The 20596-nt window shown below is 46.4% G+C and overlaps 2 protein-coding genes and 1 pseudogene across 4 annotated transcripts in view; 2 read left to right on the top strand and 1 right to left on the bottom strand.

Moving 5' to 3' along the window:
- Positions 1 to 20596, top strand: part of LOC117869997 (zinc finger protein 883-like) — a 929932-nt gene that overhangs the window by 429683 nt on the left and 479653 nt on the right. The gene's annotated exons all lie outside the window — the stretch shown is intronic.
- LOC117870029 (zinc finger protein 501-like) overlaps positions 1 to 20596 on the bottom strand; it is a 561112-nt gene that overhangs the window by 369624 nt on the left and 170892 nt on the right. The gene's annotated exons all lie outside the window — the stretch shown is intronic.
- LOC117870005 lies at positions 5054 to 12055 on the top strand (annotated as a pseudogene).

The raw sequence follows: 20596 nt of genomic DNA, 5'->3' as shown, positions 1-20596 counted from the left end.
ATGGGTTCCGTCTATGGCCCCGCCACAGTTTGGGAATCCCATTTCAGGAAAACCATCCACTATTAAAATCAAGAAAGGTGGCTGTGCATCAGGGAGAAACACAAAGAACTGTCACACAGAATGGTCCCCCCAAAGATTAAACTGAAAACCCTGGGCTTAGCAGGCCGTTGATTTGAAGGAGGGAGGGGAAGCAAATGATAACAGAGCAAATCTATTTTTTACATCTTAAGACGACGGTGCAGCGTGACTGATAGCCCTCGGCATCTTTCTGGGTGCTTGGCAGCAAATACTGGGCGCTTGGCAGTTAGTGTATTATGATGGCCTTCAGGCCTATTGCACAATCTGCTGCTCAGGGAAGATTCTGCTAATGTGCGATGATCCAACTTGTAATAGGATGGTTACCAGTCGTAATACACCATCTACTGCCAAAAGGCAAGGGGCTGGTGCAATGCAGCCCCACAGCTGCCAGCACCCAGGTCGCCAATGAAGGCTACCAGTCTACTGCACCGTCTACCGCCAAAAGGCAGTTAGCAGCTGCTGCTGTGTAGCAATGCAGTCCCACGTCTGCCGGCACCCAGAGGACATATGGTGACGTTGAGGTCAGCTGAGCTGAGCGGGCTCCATGCTTGCCGTGGTATGTTGTCTGCACAGGTAACCCAGGTAAAAAGGCGTGAATCTATTGCCTGCCGTTGGTGTGACGGAGGGGGAGGGGCCTGACGACATGTACCCAGAACCTCCCGTGACACTGTTTTGCATCATCCGGGCATTGGGATCTCAACCCAGAATTCCAATGGGCAGCAGAGGCTGCGGGAACTGTGGGATAGCTGTGGGATAGCTACCCATAGTGCAATGCTCCGGAAGTCGACGCTAGCCTCGGTACTGTGGACGCGGTCCGCCGACTAGAGCACTTAGAGCATTTTATGTGGGGGGACACACAATCGGCTATATACAACCGATTTCTATAAAACCGGCTTCTATAAATTTGAACTAATTTCGTAGTGTAGACATACCTTTAGTCTTCGGTTGGTGTGGCCTAGTGGTCAAAGTCACTGTGGCTGTCCTCTCCCTCAGAACTGTGTGGCCTGTCAACCAGAATTTGTATAGTGGCCCTCTCCCTCAAGGTGGGGCAAAGTATCAGACAGTCTACACTTAGGCACTCAGACAGGTCAGAGCACCAAACAGTCTAGCATAGTGTCTCTCAACCTTTCCAGACTGCTGTACCCCTTTCAGGAGTCTGATTTGTTTTGCATACCCCAAGTTTCACCTGACTTAAAAAACTACTTGCTTAAAAAGCAGACATAAAAAAACCCACAAAAGTGTCACAGCATACTATTACTGAATTGCTTACTTTCTCATTTTTATCATAGAATTATAAAATAAATCAATTGGAATATAAATACTGTACTTATATTTGTGTATAATCTATAGAGCAGTACAAGCAAGTCATTATCTGTATGAAATGTTAGTTTGTACTTTTTATATAGTGTTTTGTAAAATTAGGGAAATATCCAGATGAGTTGATGTACCCCCTGGAAGACCTCTGCATACCCTTACAAGTACACATACACCTGGTTGAGAACCATTGATCTAGTGTTTTAACTCTGGTGAATGGCAAACAAACACAAGCCTCTAGGTGTAAGGTGGGGAGGATCCCACCCCAGGGGTGGGAGTGGGGGTGGTAGCAGGGGGTAGGGGGAACTGGGCCCAACCCACTCCACCCAACCTGGCTCCACCAGGGCCCTGACAGTGGTGGCGGGGATCCAGCCAAAACACCCTGACAAGCATCTGGCCTAATGGGTCATACCCCCACAGTCACTTCCTACCCAGTATCTTCATGTGGTGGTCCTAGTATCCTCAGTGTCTCAGGGTTCCTTGGTTTGGGCAGTTCTCAGTGATTCTCAGCAGTCTTGGGCATCTTCTTGCATCTCAGTGTGGCTGGCTTCCGGAGTCTGCGGCTTCCAGGCTGGAGCTGTTAGCCTGCATCCTCCCTCTTCAGCAGTCAGCATCAACTGAGCTGAGCTGCTTCCTTTTATATCTGATTTCCAGCTGGAGCATGCCCAGCAGGGCCAAGGGGGCATGGCCTCCTCGGTCCATAGGGTGGAGTTAATTCCTGCTGGATCGGCATCACAGGGCCCCAGAAGGTAGGGGAGGGCTGAAAGCCATGGGAGGAAGGGGAGTGGGTGTCATAGTGAGTGACAGGGCCAGGTGCACCCTATTCCATTCCTGGTCTCTCTCAGGGTGCCCCTCAGGTGTCAGGTCTTTCCCTTTCCTGGAGTGGAATTCTGCAATTATCCTGCTCCTAGACCAGGCCCTGGGCCATGATGCCCTGTGTATCAACTGTGCTTACCCTTCAGGCCAGGTGAGAGTGCAGACACCTTTCAGCAGACTGGGATCAGTGGGGCACAGTGATAAAACAGCCTCCTCTAAACCAGGGGCTCTCAGACTTTGGCCGTAGCTTCTTCAGGGTAAGCCCCTGGCTGGCCACGAGATGCTTTGTTTACCTGAGCGTCTGCAGGTATGGCCACTCGCAGCTCCCATTGGCTGCGATTCACCATTCCCGGCCAATGAGTGCTGTGGGAAGTGGCACAAACAGTAGTGTTTGTTTTATGGTAGGAAAAAGGATAACAGAAAAAAGGATTTTAAAACAGGGCGGATTTAATTTAAATCAAATTTATTTGAATCATGATTTAAATCAATAGTCAGGAAGACTCGATTCTTGTTGGTTCTTATAACCTTAATATATATTCTTCACAACTCAGAGATAAATGTAGGTTTCATTTTTAGAAGGTACACACTATACATTTTTAAAGTGATTTATTTTGAAAACTTTTCAGATTAGTCTTACAGCTATATCAGAAAATGAATGATTGGTTATTTCATTTACCAAAGGTAATTGAAGCAGATATTTATGAACTCACTGGGAGGTGAACGATCTCCAATTCAACAGGTTAATCATTAATATTTGGAGGATTTTCTTGCCACGCTGTATTAGGAGGAGAACATCACCAGACAAACATTTTAAATTGTTTTATTTAACTAAAACAACAATGTTATGTATTCTGGATTTTTTTCTTCAACAGTAAATATATAATATTTTAACAAAACAAGCATATGAATTTTTGAATTTAGTTAAACATTCAAGTTTTTTTAAATCAGGTTTGTTTTTGTTAAAATTGTTTTTAACTAAAATAGTTAAATGAAATATTTTAAAAAAATTAAACTGACTATGTCAGCTGGGTCAACATGAGAAACTTAAAATATTGGCTTCTGCAGCTAACTCAGTTGTCTTCACCTTTATTTTCCTGTTTGTTCATAATCTGGAAAAGAAAAACAAGCTTTCCTGCTTTTTCAGGTCCCAAATGATTTCTCAATTTGGAAGCAATTAGTCCAAAGGAAGAAAATATTCTTTCTACACTGGCAGAAGAAGCTACTGCTATTAAAAGTGAGATTATCACTTCAGTAGTCTCTGAATCTAAGTGCTTAAGTTACTTCCCCCAGTTCACTGGTATGACTTTCTTTAAAACATCATCAGCAAACATATATTTCTTGAATGGTTCATCCTTAGCTCTGAAGTTTATTATAGTTGGCATTATGGAGGGATGATTGCTGGATGTCCATGTCATAGCCAACTCCTTTCTTCAGCAGTTAAAGTTTGACCTTGGTACTGAGTATTGAGAATATTTGCAAGAAAATGAGCTGGCGATAGTGCTTGTCCCATTCATTTTTAAATGCTTGGAATTTAACACTGTCATTGCATATTTCTCTTTTTAAGATCTCTCTCAGTGCCTTCCAAATTTCAATAGCATCAGCAATAAAACAGCTATTTTGGTTCCCGGAAAAAAACATCCCGATGTGTAGAAAGAATAGTAAATATGGCAGGTGACCAACTTGGCTTAACAGTGAAATCCTTGCTGATCTTAAATGCAAAAAAAGAAGCTTACAAGAAGTGGAAGATTGGACAAATGACCAGGGAGGAGTATAAAAATATTGCTCAGGTATGCAGGAGTGAAATCAGGAAGGCCAAATCACACTTGGAGTTGCAGCTAGCAAGAGATGTTAAGAGTAACAAGAAGGGTTTCTTCAGGTATGTTAGCAACAAGAAGAAAGTCAAGGAAAGTGTGGGCCCCTTACTGAATGAGGGAGGCAACCTAGTGAATTTGTCCCTCCTGAAGTCACATGGCATGATTCTTATTTCTCACTTTCTCCTTTTCCAGGGGAATTAGTCTGTGGCTCCTGAACTACACCATGTAATTTGCCACCTTTCTCCACACACTGGGATTTTCATATTGCCTCCCGTTACACTTCACTCACTAAACTCCCTAATTCTACCAAATAGGCTTTCCCGATATCTGATATTGCTGATGTGGCAAATAGCAGAAGCTATTGTAGTGTGGTAGGTCAGGATGCCTCTCCTTGCCCCTATTCTTGAGTGTTGAGGGCTATGCTAGTGCCCTGGTGGGGGAGAGAAGGGGAGCAGGGAAGGGACCCAGGTCTGCCCCCTTACTCGGAGTCCCAGCCTCTTCAGTTTCACGGCCTTCTTACCCTCTTTCCCCTTCGGTAGGGTTTCCCTTAGTCTTCTGTACCAAAGAGTCACTCTGCTCAGGCAGGGTTTCCCTTCCCCTGGTCCTCTGGTTAACAGCAATACTCCTCCAAACTCTAGTCAGCTGTCCTTCCCTCCTCCTGTCTGACTGAAGCAGGGTTTTTTATTAGGTCTAGGGCAGGGTCTTAATTGGCCCCAGGCACTCCAATTACCCTGTAGTAACCTTTTCCTAGTCCACAGGGAATAAGGCCTATTGCTAGCTGTTAGCTGGAGTGTGGGGACAGGGTGTATTCAAGCTATCTCACAGTTAATACGGCTGGAGTGGCCACCCTGTTCTCCTCTGACCTACAGCCCAAGGTGCTGGGGGTTGCTGAAGTCATGCTGGGTTACCTGCTGCATCTCCAAGTCCATATGGAGGGGCTAACACTGAACCTACCTAATGTCTATGCCCCGACATCGGGCCTGGAACGGATACACTTTTTCCAGCAGATGTCCGCCTTCCTCGGCTCCTTGGATCCTCATGAGTGCCTGGTCCTGGGCAGGGATTTTAACTGCATCCTCGAGGAGTGGGACTGCACGGGGACTGAGTCAAGCCTGGCTGCCGCAGATGTCTCTGGGAGATTGTAGATCACCATTCTCTGGTGGGTGTCTGGCGTGACCACCACCCGGATGATGATTCTACCTTCACCTATGTCCAGGTGGAGGAAAATTGGTCACACAACTCCTGGTAGGACTGCATTTATTTTTCTTGTCATCATCTTTTGTGAACCCACTCCTCCAGCATTTGGCCAGCCCCATTCTTGGACCACCATCTGGTGGCTGTGACAGCCTCTCTTACCTCTGAGAGGCCGCGGCTGGCCTACTGGCACTTCAATAATAACCTGCTGGAGGATGTGGGCTTTATAGTGTCCTTCCAGGACTTCTGGCTGGCCTGGCAGAGGCAGAGGTGTGTCTTTCCCTCAGTGTGATGATGGTGGGATGTGTGGAAGGTGCGCACCCAGATCTTCTGCCATGACTACTCCTGGGGTGCTAGCCAGTGGAGGGATGCGGCAATAAAGCAGATGGAGCGGGAGGTCTTGGTGCTGGAGAGGCATCTGGTCACCAGCCCCGGGGATCCATCCCTCTGTGGAGCATGCTGGGAGAAGGGGAAGGAGCTCCGAGCCCTTGAGGACCGGCGGGCCCTGGATGCATTTGTTGGATCCCACATCTGTCTCCTCCGGGAGATGGATTGCGGCTCCCATTTCTTCTATGCCCTGGAGAAAAGGAGGGGGGCTAAGAACCATGTCATCTGCCTTTTGGCAGAGGACGTCATCCCCATCACGGATCTAGAAGAGTTGCATGGAAGGGCCAGGGCCTTCTACACCAAACCTTTTCTCCCCGGATCTGAATGACAGTGACACTTGTAAGGTGCTCTGGAATGAACTCCCAATGGTCAGCGTGGGCGACCAGGACTGTCTGAAGCTGCCTCTCACTCTGGCTGAGTTCTCGGAAGCCCTCCATCTCATGGCCACCAATAAGTGCCTGTTCTGGGATGTTCTTAGCCCAGACCTTGCCATCATCTGGGCCAAGTCCTTGGGGAACAGGGTCCTTCTTCTGTCATGCTGGTGAGCTGTTCTCACCTTGCTTCTGAAGAAGAGGGACCTCCAGAATTGGTGTCCTATCTCGCTCTTCAGCACGGACTATAAGGTCAGGGTGAAGGTCATCTCGCTATGACTGGGGCCCATGCTGGAGGACATGGTCCATCCTGACCAGACCTACATCATCCTGGGCTGGACCATCTTTGGCAACTTCTATTTGGTTTGGGATCTCCTTGAGCTTGGGTGTGGGGATGGTCTGTTGTTCGCCCTCCTGTCTCTGGATCAGGAGAAGGCGTATGACCAGATGGACCACAGGTATCTCCTGGGCACACTGCGGGCTTTCAGCCTCCGGCCCCAGTTCATGGGTTTTTGCCAGGTGCTGTACGCCTCCACAGAGTGTTTAATCAGGCTCAACTGGACCCTGACCGCACCTGTCAACTTTGGGTGAGGGGTATCACAGGGCTGTCTGCTGTCAAGCCAGCTGTATACTGTGACCATTGAGCCCTTCCTTTGTCTCCTCTATTGGAGGTTGATGGAAATGGTGGTCCATGAGCTGGAGATGCGGCTTTTGCTGTCGGCATATGCCGATGACATGCTTCTCATGGTCCAGGACCCAGGTGATCTGGTGCAGGTGGAGGCCTGCCAAGTGATCTATTTGGCAGCCTCCTCTGCCCGGGTCAGCTGGGTCAAGAGCTCTGGCTTGGTGGTCGAGGATGAATGGCAGGCCAGCTCCCTCCCACCCGCCCTTCGGGCCATTCGGTGGGGCGTGGGTCCACTGCTCTATCTTGGCATCTATCTTTCTGCCACGCATCCTTCTTTGCTGGATTTGGCACGATTTGGAGGGCAGGGTGGTTGTGTGGTAGATTTCTGGTACCAATCTGCCTGAGGCATCAGGTGATGAGGCTGAGGCTGCAGGATCATTAGGGGAGGAGATGACGGAGCACACCAAGTATCTAAGTTTTAAAGCTTTACTAATAAAATAATAAAATAACAGCGGAGAGTGCTGGGGTTCCCCACATCACTCAGAGGAAGGAAGAAAACGTTAGTGCCCAAAGCCCTAACCCACTTTCATACTTACACCCACACTACTCAAGGCTGGCCAAGCCTGGGTGTAACGTAAGAAGAAGACGGGGAGGGGTGGATGGGTCCTGTGCATAGGTCGTCCAGGATCCGCTGTTGATCTCCAACTTACTCCAGCTCCCAGGAGGGTTTTTAAGTCCCGGGTTCTTTAGGGGCATTTTGTTCAGGGACCTCTGTTCCCCATGCCCTTGGTACCAGTCCAAACCGGGTCTCTGTGGCCTTCTCAGCTTTCACAAAACACACCAGTTCCAGGGACGCAAAACTCCCCCCCCCATCTGCTGGCCTTTGCCATATTGCTTGTTTTTGCAATCTCGGCAGTCCTGTTCAGCTTAGTTCTCCTTTTCTCATGGCTTGCTGGCATAGGGTAAGATATGAGCACAGCTGCAGACTTCTCATTGGGCATTGTGACTTTGGACTGGGGCCAGTGTCTTATCTTCGGGCTGAACTAGCTGAAGTGTTGAGTTAACCCGTTCTCTGCTTTGCTCCTCCCTCCCCCTTTGGCCTCTCGCAGCCTGTAAAGGAACCTTCCACTTCACACTCACACCTTTGACCCTCCCCAAAATGCTTTGTGATGCCTGCAACAGCGTTAGCAACAGGCAGTGCTGATATATCTCCCCCTGAGGGAGGGGGCCATGAGGGTATGACAATTGAGCAGCTATGGCAGTGGGCAGGACTCCTCTGGTGCCTCTCCCTTCAGGGGAGGGCACTGGCTCAACACCCTGTGCCCAGCCCTGGGGTTCCTGGCCCGGCTCCAGAAGCTGGTTCTGGACTTCTTTTGGCCAGGGCTGCACTGGGTCTCTGTGGGGGTTCTGCATCTTCCCCTGGAGGAAGGAGGACAGGGTCTGGTGTGCCTGCATGCTCAGTCCATGTCTTCCACCTCCAGGCCCTGCAGAGACTCCTTTATGGTTCAGGTAGCTTGGCATGGAGTATGTTGGCTTATGCCTTCCTCCACCGGCTCCCAGGGCTTTGATATGACTGGCAGCTTTTTCATCTCCATCTGAGAGGTCTTCTACAAGACCTCTCTGAGCTCCCAGTCTTCTATTAGGACCTTCTCCAGACCTGGAAGCTGGTTTCGGCAACCACGTCCATGGTGGCCACAGATGGGGGTAGATCTCCTTGAGGAGCCCCTGCTACACAATCCTCATCTTCATGTGCAGGTGGCAGAGTCACCTTTGGTGCACCAGAGGTTGGTCCTGGCAGAAGTTACCAGGATCTGAGACCTCCTGGGCTACGACTGGGGGGACTGAGTGGATCCCTATGCACTTGGCTGGCACATGAGGTTCTCCGCCCTTGGTACCCCCCGGCATGTAATTCAGGAGGTGGAGGCAGCCTTAATGCGCACTTCTTGGTCTTTCCTCGAGCAGGTCCTATGAGAGGGTATCCCTGCCTGTCCCTTACCCCAGGCCCTCCGGATCTCTGCATTGGTCCCCTGCCCCTGTGAGCCCTCTCAGCCCCCACACCTTTGTACCCCGAGCCGGCTGTGTGATTTGCAGCTGGTTTGCTTCTGAACCGTGCCATGGGACCATCTTTACACACTCATGTTCCACACTCTTCACTTCACCACCCTCGTGTCCTGCCCCGACACCAAGTGGTGGGACCTTCTTCCAGCTGTAAAGGGTGAGGGACCCCAGTGTGCCAGCCTCTACTCCATTTTGATTCCACGGCCTGCTGGGGATATTAGCTGGTGGCTCCTTCATGGAGCCATGATCATGGGCGTGTACCTGGCATGGCTCATCCCATTCCTGATGCCTGCCCTTTTTGCAGTGTGAGGGAGACCCTGGCACATGTTTATCTGCAGCCATCTTGCAGCCACTCTTCTGGCTGCTCCAGAACCTCTTATTGAGGTTCTGGCTGCACTTTTCCCCACCCCTTTTTATTAATGCACACCCTATCTGTGGCACCACAAAATCGACCTCCTCCTAGCTATGGCCAAGGTGGCCATTTACAACACCAGGGAAAGGAGGTTGGCTGAGGATGGGGGCACTGTGACTGTGGGGCCTGTTTTCATTCCTTATCCATTCACACATCCGGGCAGAGTTCCCCTGGCATCCTCTGGCTCCTTCAATGCTTTTGAGGAGTAGTGGGTGCTGTCCAGGGTTCTCTACTCAGTGTCCCCTTGTGGTTCCCTAGTTTTGGCCCTTTGACCTTCACACCTGTCCCTGTTATATTTTTGGTTGTCCCCCATAGTTATTTGAGTTCATGGATCTTGTGGATCCTCCCCGAAGGCTGGGGGAGTGTCCTTTAGCCCATGCCTGTGCCCACCCACTTCCCACAACCCAATAGGACCACTCTCCTGCTGCTCTCTGGCCCTGCTGTACCACACCGAGCTCAGCATTCTGTGATATCCTTACCTCTCCTGTTCCTTTTTTCACTGAACCCCACCAGCCCATGCTTACTGTTATCAGCTTCCATAGGATTCTCTCATTGTCCCTGAACCTCTCTGTCAGTTGTGCAATTCCAGGGGGACTTGTCCTCTCTCTGGAGTCTTCAATTTCTGGGATATGCAGTTCCATTCTCTGTGTTTTAGGCACCTCTTTGGTAATGAGTGTCTGGCTGTGTATTTTCCTAGCAGAGATGTGCATAGTTAAATGTTCATAAGCAGAGCTTATGTCCGTCACGTTTGAGCATCAGGGGAGGTAGCCTTGCAATTTTACTTGTTGAAAACGAACTGGGCTTAAACTAATAGAATGCTTTTTATTACATATTTCCCATTAACTCCCCTGATCTCCCTTGTTTTCTTACCCCTGAACAGGGTTTCCTGTTTCCAAACCTGATGTGGTCTCCCAGCTGGAAGAAGGGGAAGAGTTGTGGGTCCTAGATCTCCAGAGTTCAGATGAAAAAGAGATCCTAAGAGATCCCTGCACAGATGAGGAAACATTAAACCAACCCAGAATCTGTAAGTGCCCAAGGGAAACAGCTGGGATTACCCGCACAGACTTTGTGAGCTCTGTGAGTCCCCAGCAGATATCATTCATGTCTTCCTACAGATCATGACTGACACCTGGCATTAGTTCTCCTTTCCTACTGAGTGTTTGGATGGGATTTGGAGGCAAAATTCATCCCCTCCCCTCTCCCCTACCCTTTTTATATTTTATTTTTATTTTCTGTCTCTCCAATACTTATTTTAGTTTGCTCTCTGCCCTTCCATCTCTAATTCTGAGATTTCTTTTCTATTCTAGCAGGTTATGGGATGGTGGACAAGAACAAAGTGCAGAATCCTCAGCAGGAAGATGCTGAGCAAGTGGAAGCATGTGGGGCATTATCACAAAGTTCCAAAGGGAATGTTTCCAGTAGTCATGAATGGGAGAAAGCTTGTGAAAGTCACCACAGGCCAGAGAGATATCAGGGAAACCAGACACAGGAAAAAGTGGATGAACCCATTAGTTTTCAAGGAACTCACAGGGAACTCAAAGAAACCACATTCCAGGCAAAAATCTTCAGGGGAGAGAGAGAGAATACATGCAGCGAGTGTGGGAATAACTTCAAATACCACTCAGCTCTCATTCGACATAAGATCATGCACACAAAAGACAGACCCTATGAATGCTTCACTCAGAGCACAGTCCTTATTACGCATCAGAAAATACACAGAGGAGAGAAACCCTATCAATGCTATGAGTGTGGGAAAAGCTTCACTAACAGCTCAGCGCTTATAATCCATCAGAGAATCCACACAGGCGAGAAACCCTATGAATGCAGTGACTGTGGGAAAAGGTTCTCTCGGCGCTCAGTGCTTATTATCCACCAGAGAATCCACACAGGTGAGAAACCCTATCAATGCTGTAAATGTGGGAAAAGCTTCACTAACAGCTCAACGCTTATTACTCATCAGAGAATACACACAGGTGAGAAACCCTATCAATGCTGTGAATGTGGGAAAAGATTCACTCGGAGCTCACACCTTGCTATACATCAGAAAATCCACATGAAAGAGAGACCCTATGAATGCAGTGACTGTGGGAAAAGGTTCACTCAGCGTTCACACCTTACTACACATCAGAAAATACACAGAGAGAGACCCTATAAATGTGATGAGTGTGGGAAAAGGTTCACTCACTGCTCAGAACTTACTATGCATCAGACAATCCACACAGGTGAGAAACGCTATGCATGCTATGTGTGTGGGAAAAGCTTCACTCAGAGCTCAAACCTTACTACACATCAGAGAATCCACACAGGAGAGAGGCCCTATAAATGCGGTCAGTGTGGGAAAAGTTTCACTCAGCATTCACACTTTACTACACATCAGAAAATACACAGAGGAGAGAGACCCTATGAATGTGGTGAGTGCGGGAAAAGGTTCACTCAGCGCTCAGACCTTACTACGCATCAGAGAATCCACACAGGTGAGAAACGCTATGCATGCTGTGTGTGTGGGAAAAGCTTCACTCAGAACTCAAACCTCACTGCACATCAGAGAATCCACACAGGAGAGAGGCCCTATAAATGCAGTGAGTGTGGGAAAAGTTTCACTCACAATTCAAACCTTATTGTACATCAGAGAATCCACACAGGTGAGAGACCCTATAATGCAGTGACTGTGGGAAAAGGTTCACTCAGCGCTCAGTCCTTATTGCGCATCAGAGAATCCACACAGGAGAGAGACCCTATGAATGCCGAGTGTGTGGGGAAAGTTTCAATCATACCTCAGCCCTTACTAGACATCGGAGAATACACAGAGGGGAGAGACCCTATGGATGCAGTGAACATGGGAAAAGCTTCACTCAGTGATCAAACCTTACTGCACATCAGAGAATCCACACTGGAGAGAGGCCCTATGAATGCTGTGAGTGGGAAAAGCTTCACTCAGAGCTCATGCCTTATCTATCATCAGAGAATTTGTAACGGAGCTAAATACCATAAAAACCTTGTTTAGAGCTGTCAATTTTTTTAAGTCTTTCTTTTGACAATTCCCAGGTAAGTGGCTTTTAAGACTTTTTGCATCTTTTGCACACTGTAGTCCCTCAACTCCCACAGATGAGTTGCCCACTTTTGCCTTTTGAATCTTACCCTTCTTTGGTGTGACTCCTGTGATCCCTTCTATCAACTCCATTTTCCTATGAGTCATCAGTGTATGTGTCCTCTCTACCAGGACTGTCCATCATTCCAGGTGGGGGAGATAGGGCATATCTTCAACGATCTACATCGAGGTAAAATCTACCTGGGCCTCATCACTGTGGTTTCCATGGAGTTAGCTAGCTTAAGTTCACTTTCCTGATGTAAAAATAAAACTATTCTTGCAGTAAAGACATGGGCCCTGTATAGTGGCTGGGTTTATCTAGCATATTTCCTCCTGATCTGACCTCAACTCCATCATATTTCCTAATCTAAACAAACCTGGAGCATCACATTTATACTCTTTCTCCCACTGCAAAGTTATTGTTAGAGTCACCAAGTTCCTCTTTGAGGACAGATTGACTCATTCCCAATTGTTCTCGTGTTATCCTGGATTGTGCTGAACAGCAGGTTTTTGAGGGTTTTTTACATTTAAATATCAAGATCAGGACAGGGATGGGAAAATAAATGGCATTTCAACATCTGTGGTGCTGCAAAGAGAGAGATTGTGTTGGAGGGATTCACTCCTTCCCCACACCCAATAACTGTTACCTTCCTTCACTTCCCAAAGTGTCTGATGAGGTAGTGTTCTTAGCTCTCTGTGCTTGGGAATGGTGATTGAATGTCTTTGACCCTAAATCAGAATCATTAGGGTGGGAGATGGAAGTGTCACAGACCTGGAAGGGGATTTCAAATTGATCCCAAGCACTGTGTGATCATTTAGAGTTTAAATTCCAGTTTCCCTCTATTGGCAAAGCCATTTCTGTGAAGGTTGGCTGTTCCCCTCCCCCCCATTATGAAGACGCTAAAACTTTTGTAAGTAACACTAATGAGACAGCACTGAGTGAAGCAGGTTTCAATGGATCAGAGGAGACTGCAATGGGGGAATCTCTCATCCTGATTCTGAGTCATCAGGTGTAACTGGCGCTGGAATTTCACTTTACTTGAAAATGAATGTGTCTTCTACCTCACTGTGATATGGCTTTTCTATCTTTCATGACAGCTGTTTGGTCGTATAACTGGCTATTAGTTTTGTTTGACAGAATGTAGCTCAGATTTATTAGGAATGTTCAGACAAATGACCATTTGTTACAATCATAATTTCTTACTTTAGTTTTGTTTTTTCCCCTATCCTTACATGATGACATGGAAAAAACTAAAGTGCAGTTCAATTAACAGGAGCGAATAGTCCAAGCTATTGGACATATTATCAAAGAAAAAGTTGTGTTTCTAAATTTCCACTTGAAATGGTGAACAGCAGCAGACCCCAAACTGTGCAACTAACTGAAGGAAGTGCAAATGATCACACTATACTTCAATTCATAGAATCACAGAATATCAGGGTTGGAAGGGACCTCAGGAGGTCATTTAGTCCAACTCCCTGCTCAAAGCAGGACCAACACCAATTAAATCATCTCAGCCAGGGCTTTGTCAAGCCTTACCTTAAAAACCTCTAAGGAAGGAGATTCCACCACCTCCCTAGGTAACCCATTCCAGTGCTTCACTACCCTTGAAGTCAAGAGGTCTCTTAAAATAATCCTAAAATTTGAGAAATGGTGTCCTTAACCATTGTGATGTGGAGGAAATAGAAGTGATGTTTTGGTTGAACTCACCATTTTTAGGTGCTATAATTGTGTGTAAGATGAAATCAGTGTTGAATTTGAGATGTCTGCAGAAAAATAGCTTTTTTTAAATAGAAACATTATGTCTGCTATCTTACAGATATTTAGATCTAGGATTGTATTTAATCCCTAAACACAACTATTCTCAAGCGTTCACTGGTGGAAGGTGGGGATTAAAAGAAAACTAACATATATGAGAAGATTTTTTTTAATCTTTGGGTAGATTATTCTTACCAATGAAAATGAAATTAAACATGAAGTTATGGATGAAAGAGTGAGAGACTAATTATGTGATAAACTGAACTATACTGGAACAAAACTTGTATTGTTTTTTAGTTTTGCTTTTTTAAAGTTAGTTAGTAATATAGGAAATGGTGACTAATCCTTAAAAGATAATTTGATGTAATTTACCCCCTTTGGCCTAAAATGTCCTGATGTAAAACCTCACTCCAAAGGTTGGGGTGGGGGAATGTGTGTGAGAAATTGTGTATGTGAGAATACTGACCCAGTATAGATTTAATTTTTATCTTTTTCAAATGGAACTTATTTTGATTAGCTTCAAAGTCAATTTTTATTAAGAAGAAATCTACTTGAGGAGATGAGTCATATAACCTTTTACCCAGTTGGACTGCAAAGTCACTGAGTTCCCCACTTCTTCTTCTACTTCTTTTTTTTTTCTTTTTCTTTTTTGCAAACAAGGGATGTGACATCTGTCACAAGATGCCTCCACTTACTTTTAAGAATAGTGATGGATGCATGATGCAGTTTTTCTGTCACAAATTTTTGTGTCCAGTTATTTTAACGGGTGCTGAGATGCCTTTTCATTTTTGAGGAGGCCAGCTCTTAGAACATGGCCATTTAACCATTAGGACAGGCTATGGAAACCTCCTCAAAACTGGCCATGTTTTTTTCTTTCATTTTTGATATTTTCTTGATATTTTGATAGTTTGGGGGTTCACACATCCACACTGAATGTGGTTTGAAATACCAGATATTTTAAGAAAACTTCTGGGGTAAAACAGCTGACTTTAGGCCAAATTTTGCCTTATTCCAATTTGATTGGGCCACATTGTCTGTATCCAAGGCATACTTCAAACCTGATTTGCCCACAGATCTCAGGGAAGGCACTGTTAAGTAGGTAAGCTGGAATCATCAATCATCAATGTCAAGGAAAAGGCTGGAGTCCATTGCCTTTCAGATCAACAAGCCATCTACGGGCTGGTCTATGCTGAAAAGCTATAATGGAATAGCCATTGTGATGTTGCAGTCAATATGATTTTATAAAAATATTCTAATGAGTGAATATAATGTAACTGGAATATGCTTCATGCAAAAGGTCTCTTGTAAGGTATCATTAAAAGCTTATAATCTACTGAGTGGGATCATCCTATTTGTATAAATGTACCACTCTTGTATCTGAACCTAGAAATATGAAATATAACTCTGAGGGCCTATTGTAATTATGCAAAGTGTGGGCCATTAATAGTGGTTTGGAATCTTGAAGACTCCCATTAACCAGGACGACTGACTGTAGATGGCTGTGATTGCAGGCAGGCCTTGCTGTGAGTCAGGCTGGGAGGAATGAAGGCTTGGGGTCTTACAGTGATATGTGATCATGTCACCTGAACTGGAATCCATCTTTAACCTGGTGCTTTTCCAGTGAGGAGGGGTGGGGGTGGGAACCCAGAGGGACAAAGGATTCCCGCCTTATGCAAAAGATATATAAGTGGGTGGAATAGAACAAAGGGGGAGCCATCATAAGAAATCCCCTAGCTACCACCTGAGCTGGAACAAGAGCTGTACCGGGGAATGGAGTGTGCCCAGGCAAGGAAGGCATCCAGTCTGAGAAAAGAAACTTATTGAAACATCTCTAAGCATGAGATTTTACCTGTATTCAGTTATATTACTGTATTAGGTTTAGATTTACATGTTTTATTTTATTTTACTGGGTAATTCACTTTGTTCTGTCTGTTACTACTTGGAACCACTTAAATCCTACTTTCTGTATTTAATAAAATCACTTTTTATTCATTAATTAACTCAGAGTATGTGTTAATACCTGAGGGGGGATGACAAACAGCTGTGCATATCTCTCTATCAGTGTTATAGAAGGTGAACAATTTATGAGTTTACCCTGTACAAGCTTTATAGAGGGTAAAATGGATTTATTTGGGTTTAGATCCCATTGGAAGTTGGGCATCTGAGTGTTAAAGACAAGAACACTTCTGTGAGCTGCTTTCAGTTAAGCCTGCAGCTTTTGGGCACTTGGTTCAGACCCTGGGTCTGTGTTGGAGCAGATGGGTGTGTCTGGCTCAGCAAGACAGGGTGCTGGATTCCCAGGCTGGCAGAAGGAAAGCAGGGGCAGAAGTAATCTTGGCACATCAGTTGGCAGGGTCTATGCTGAAAAGTTATAATAGATAGCCATGTCTCAGGGGTGTGAAAATCCACTTCCCTAAGAGAAGTAGTTAAATTGATCTGAGCCCCAGTGTAGACAGTGCTAGGTCATTGGAAGAATACTCCCAATATTTAAAGTGGTGACATAACCATTGAGAGATTTATCCCCTCTGGGAAGGAAGTCATAACGTCAACACCAGCTTTGATCTGTCTCCCTATATGTGAGAAAGGTGCTAGAGTGGTGTGCAGAGCGACATACCCGATCCTCTGGTTCCTGAGCTGCAACTTTAGCTCTTATTACCCATGAATCCAAAGACTAAGAGAAAAGGAGAGTTCCAACCTTTGTCATTTTTGCACTTTATTGATCCTTTCTCTATATTTTATTTTCATTAACTGGGAGGTGTCCTACCTTTCTATTATATCAGGGTGTGACAGTGTGGCTCAGTGCATGTGTGATGAAACATGGGTGCCAACTGGCAAAGGAGTCTCTGTTCTTCATAAGCAAATCGTGTCTCAGACTTGACAAACTCATCACACCTAATACACTGCTTTCATAATATTTATCCAGGAAGGAGAGCATGTGAGATATCTACTGAAAGCTTGTAAATTATTGATACTCATGATCACTACAGGATGTATGTATGGGTAATATATAAGGAATAATGCAACTATTTTGAAAATTATGCTTATTTGGTCTTGGAGTCAAAGTGAGTCATCCCAATCATGTTTCAGTGAGGACAGCCCATTCAAGTGGGAGGAAATTGTCACCCCTCCGTTGCTAGCCAATTATGTGATGCGGTGCTCAATTGTCAACCTTTGCACCAACCCAGAAAAGCCAATGGAAACCATCAAAGACAAACTATAGACATTGAAACCATTTGGAAGAGAAAAGGATGATATGACAGTGAGGGGATTGCCCTTTCTGTGAATAAAGAAAAAACACTAATTCAGTATATAACATGATGGAGAAAAACACTCTGGGTTCATTCACCAATGAGATCCCTGAGAAGCAATGGTGCTTCATGAAAGATAAGGCCATGGCTCCTAGGGACCAGCAATTTCTGCAATAGAATGAAATGTGAGGTGAGAATCTACTTTATTAGATATAAAAGGTAAACTACCAGTAAGTCTAGGTCACATTTTGTGATTTTGTTTTGTCTGTACCCATTTTTTTCTATCATTCACATTTGTTCCTGTTTAAATCTCTATCCCTTCTTAAATAAATTTCCTTTTGTTTTATAACTGCACTCAAGTGCTATGTGTGAAACAGGAGCACTGGTTTATAATAAAATTAGTTACCTGGGATACACCATTGCTTTGGGAACAGAGGATCTGGGTTTTTTCTAGGTCTCTGGTGAACAGGGGCTCGTCACCAGAAGGGGGTGCATTGAATGGACTCAAGGGCTGGGGTGCATTTCTTATCAACCAGCAGGGCTGGTGTAGCTCAGAGGAGGGTATTTGAATGCCTGACAGGCTGGTTCAATTTTGATGCTAACATCCAGCTGGCACAGACAACACTCCCCTTTGCTGGTGGCAGGTGACTACTAGCCTGTGCACTCCAAGAAGTGTCCCAATATGTATCTGTGTTGATCACCTGTCAAATCCACACATGGAAGGCACTCAATAGCATATTTCCAGAATCTAAAGAACTCTAAGATCTTGTCTACTTTTTCAACAAAATTTATGTCAATGATCAAAAAGCACTATAAGTTTATCACTATTGCATGTTCACATAACACTCCCTCTGTTGGCAGTCTCAAATGAGACTTTGCTGCTTATGGCTCCAGGCCCACTCCTGAAGCATTGTTGAAACTGCATGCTGAGTTATACCCACTAAGCCGTGTGTGGCAACCAGGTGTATGAATCAGAGCAGAAAAAAAAGACTGGTGCCTAAATATAATTTCTTTCTTATTAAACTGCAAATCCCAAGCACCTCTTCACTTGTCAGGATTAGAGGGAAATGCTCTATTTTAGGGAGAAGGAAAGGCCGTTTGGGAGTTGATGGCCCAGAGCAGTGGCAGGCAAGGACCTTGATGAGGGCTGGATTCAGCCATTGGTATCAGCTATTTCTTTTTTGTCATTCAAATGGATTTTGTGTCATGGCTGACATCCCAGCCATCATGCAAAATATTTCCCTATGGCCTTTTGCCATCCACACAGCCACTGGCGCCAACTTTCTCTGACACCGGTGGGTGCCCGTGCCCACCCGCCCCTGGCCCTGTCCCTACTCCACCCCATCCCCACCCCTGGCTCCGCCCCCATTCCAACCCCAGCCCCAAAGTCCCCGCCCTAACTCTTCCCCCTCACTGCCCCTATTGGATCCCATCCCCAAATCCTCGTCCCAGCCTCGCCTCTTCCCCCAGTGTGTGGCATTCTCCCTCCTCCCACTCCCTGCCTGCCCCATGAATCAGCTGTGTCATGGCACAAGGGCTGGGAGGGAGGAGAAGCAGGATGTGGCGGCGTGCTTGCAGTGGAGGCGGAGGCAAGTTGGAGCAGGGGGGTGGGGCAGGGCCACGGGGAGCTGCCAGTGGGTGCTCAGCACCCACCAATTTTTTTCTGTGGGAGCTCCGGCCCCAGAGAACCCACAAAGTTGGCGCCTATGAACACAGTGGTATCTCACTGCCAAGTCCCTATCCTAGGAGGGGAGGGGGAAGGCTGCAGGGTGATCTCCCACCTCCATGCAGCCAGTGGCCTATGCTTGCCACTGCCACGCTGGAGCCTCCACATTTATTTATTGACAAAATTTGCAGAATTTTAAAATATTGTGCACAGAATTTAATTTTTTGGTGCTGAATTCCCTCAGGAATATGGGGTGCAAGGCAGTTGGGGGGGCTGTGAGAGGAGCACTGGGCAGGGTCTGTTGGGGGGAGATCACTGGGCATAGGGATCTGTGGTGGAGATCTCTGGGTGAGGGGCCACTGGGCATAGGAGTTGCTGGGCATAAAGGAACGTGGGATACTGGGGAGGTGTGGTGGGGTATGCTGGCAGTGCAGGGCCCGGTTTGGGGTCACAGGTGGGAGGAAATGCAGGTGTCGGGGTGAAGGTGGCACTGTGCAGAAGTTGGGGTGAAGGCAGCACAATTAAATTGTTTTTAATAAAGGGCACGTGGCAAGTTTTCCAATACCGTAAGCTTATGTTTGTGTTGCCAAGAGCAAGTCAGGCATAGGGGCACCAGTTTAATAGTACTGTGTAGGGCCCCATAAATCATAAAGACAGCCCTGCTACACTACCAATGTCAATGACAGGTTCCGCTCAATAATGATCCACAGCAGTAGAGACAAATGCAGGTTCATTTTCATCCTCAGATGCCACCAATAGAAGGTTGTGGGTTTTTTTGGTGGTTCAGGTTCTGTATTTTCTGAATCAGAGTGTTTCTCTTTTAACACTTCTGACAGCATGTTCCACACCTCATCCCTCTCAGATTTTGGAAGGCATTTCAGATGCTTAAACCTTGGGTCCAATGCTGTAGCTATCTTTAGACATCTCATTTTAGTACCTTCTTTGCATTTTGTCGTATCTTTGATGAAAGTGTTCTTAAATCAGACAACACTTGGGAGGGTTAGCTCAGTGGTTTGAGCATTGGCCTGCTAAATCCAGGGTTGTGAGCTCAATCTTTGAGGGGGGCCATTAAGGGATCTGGGGTAAAAAAAATAGTTGGAGGTTGGTCCTGCTTTGAGCAGGGGGTTAGATTAGATGACCGCCTGAGGTTCCTTCTAACCCTGATATTCTATGCTGGTTGCCATCTAAGACTGCCATAACACAAAATATAAGGCAGAAGGTGGGTAAAACCCAGGAGCAGGAAGCATACAATTCTCTCCCAAGGAGTTCAATCACAAATTTAATTAACACATTATTTTGTTAATGAGTATCATCAGCATGGAATCATGTCCTCTGGATGGTGGTTGAAGCATGTAGGGGCATACAAATGTTTAACATATCTGGCACATAAATTCCTTGCAACGTTGACTACAAAAGTGCCATGTGGATGCCTGTTCTCACTTTCAGGTGACTAGTAGAGAATTTACCATGGAGACACTGGCTCCATGGAGCCGGGCCCACACTCCAGGGGGGCCCCAACCAGGCTCACTCTTCTCCACCCCCCGCTCTCTCCTGCGGGGGGCAGAAGCTTGGTGCTCCTGGCACTAAGGCTCCTGCTGCAGTAGGGCAGCCAAGCTCCCCTCCCCTGCCTCTTCTCACAGCTTGCTCCCTTCCCGGCCTCCCCCTCCCTGCCACCGATCAGCTGTTTGCTGGCAGGAGGGTGGGGGATGAGCACAGCTGCAGCATGCTCACCTGGGGAGAGGAGGCAGAGAAGAGGTGGAGGTGGGGTC

This window comes from Trachemys scripta, chromosome 25, assembly GCF_013100865.1.
Source record: "Trachemys scripta elegans isolate TJP31775 chromosome 25, CAS_Tse_1.0, whole genome shotgun sequence".
In the NCBI taxonomy this organism is placed as follows: domain Eukaryota; kingdom Metazoa; phylum Chordata; order Testudines; family Emydidae; genus Trachemys; species Trachemys scripta.
Note: the sequence above shows the minus strand (reverse complement) of the source record. Positions and strands in the feature narration are given on the sequence as shown.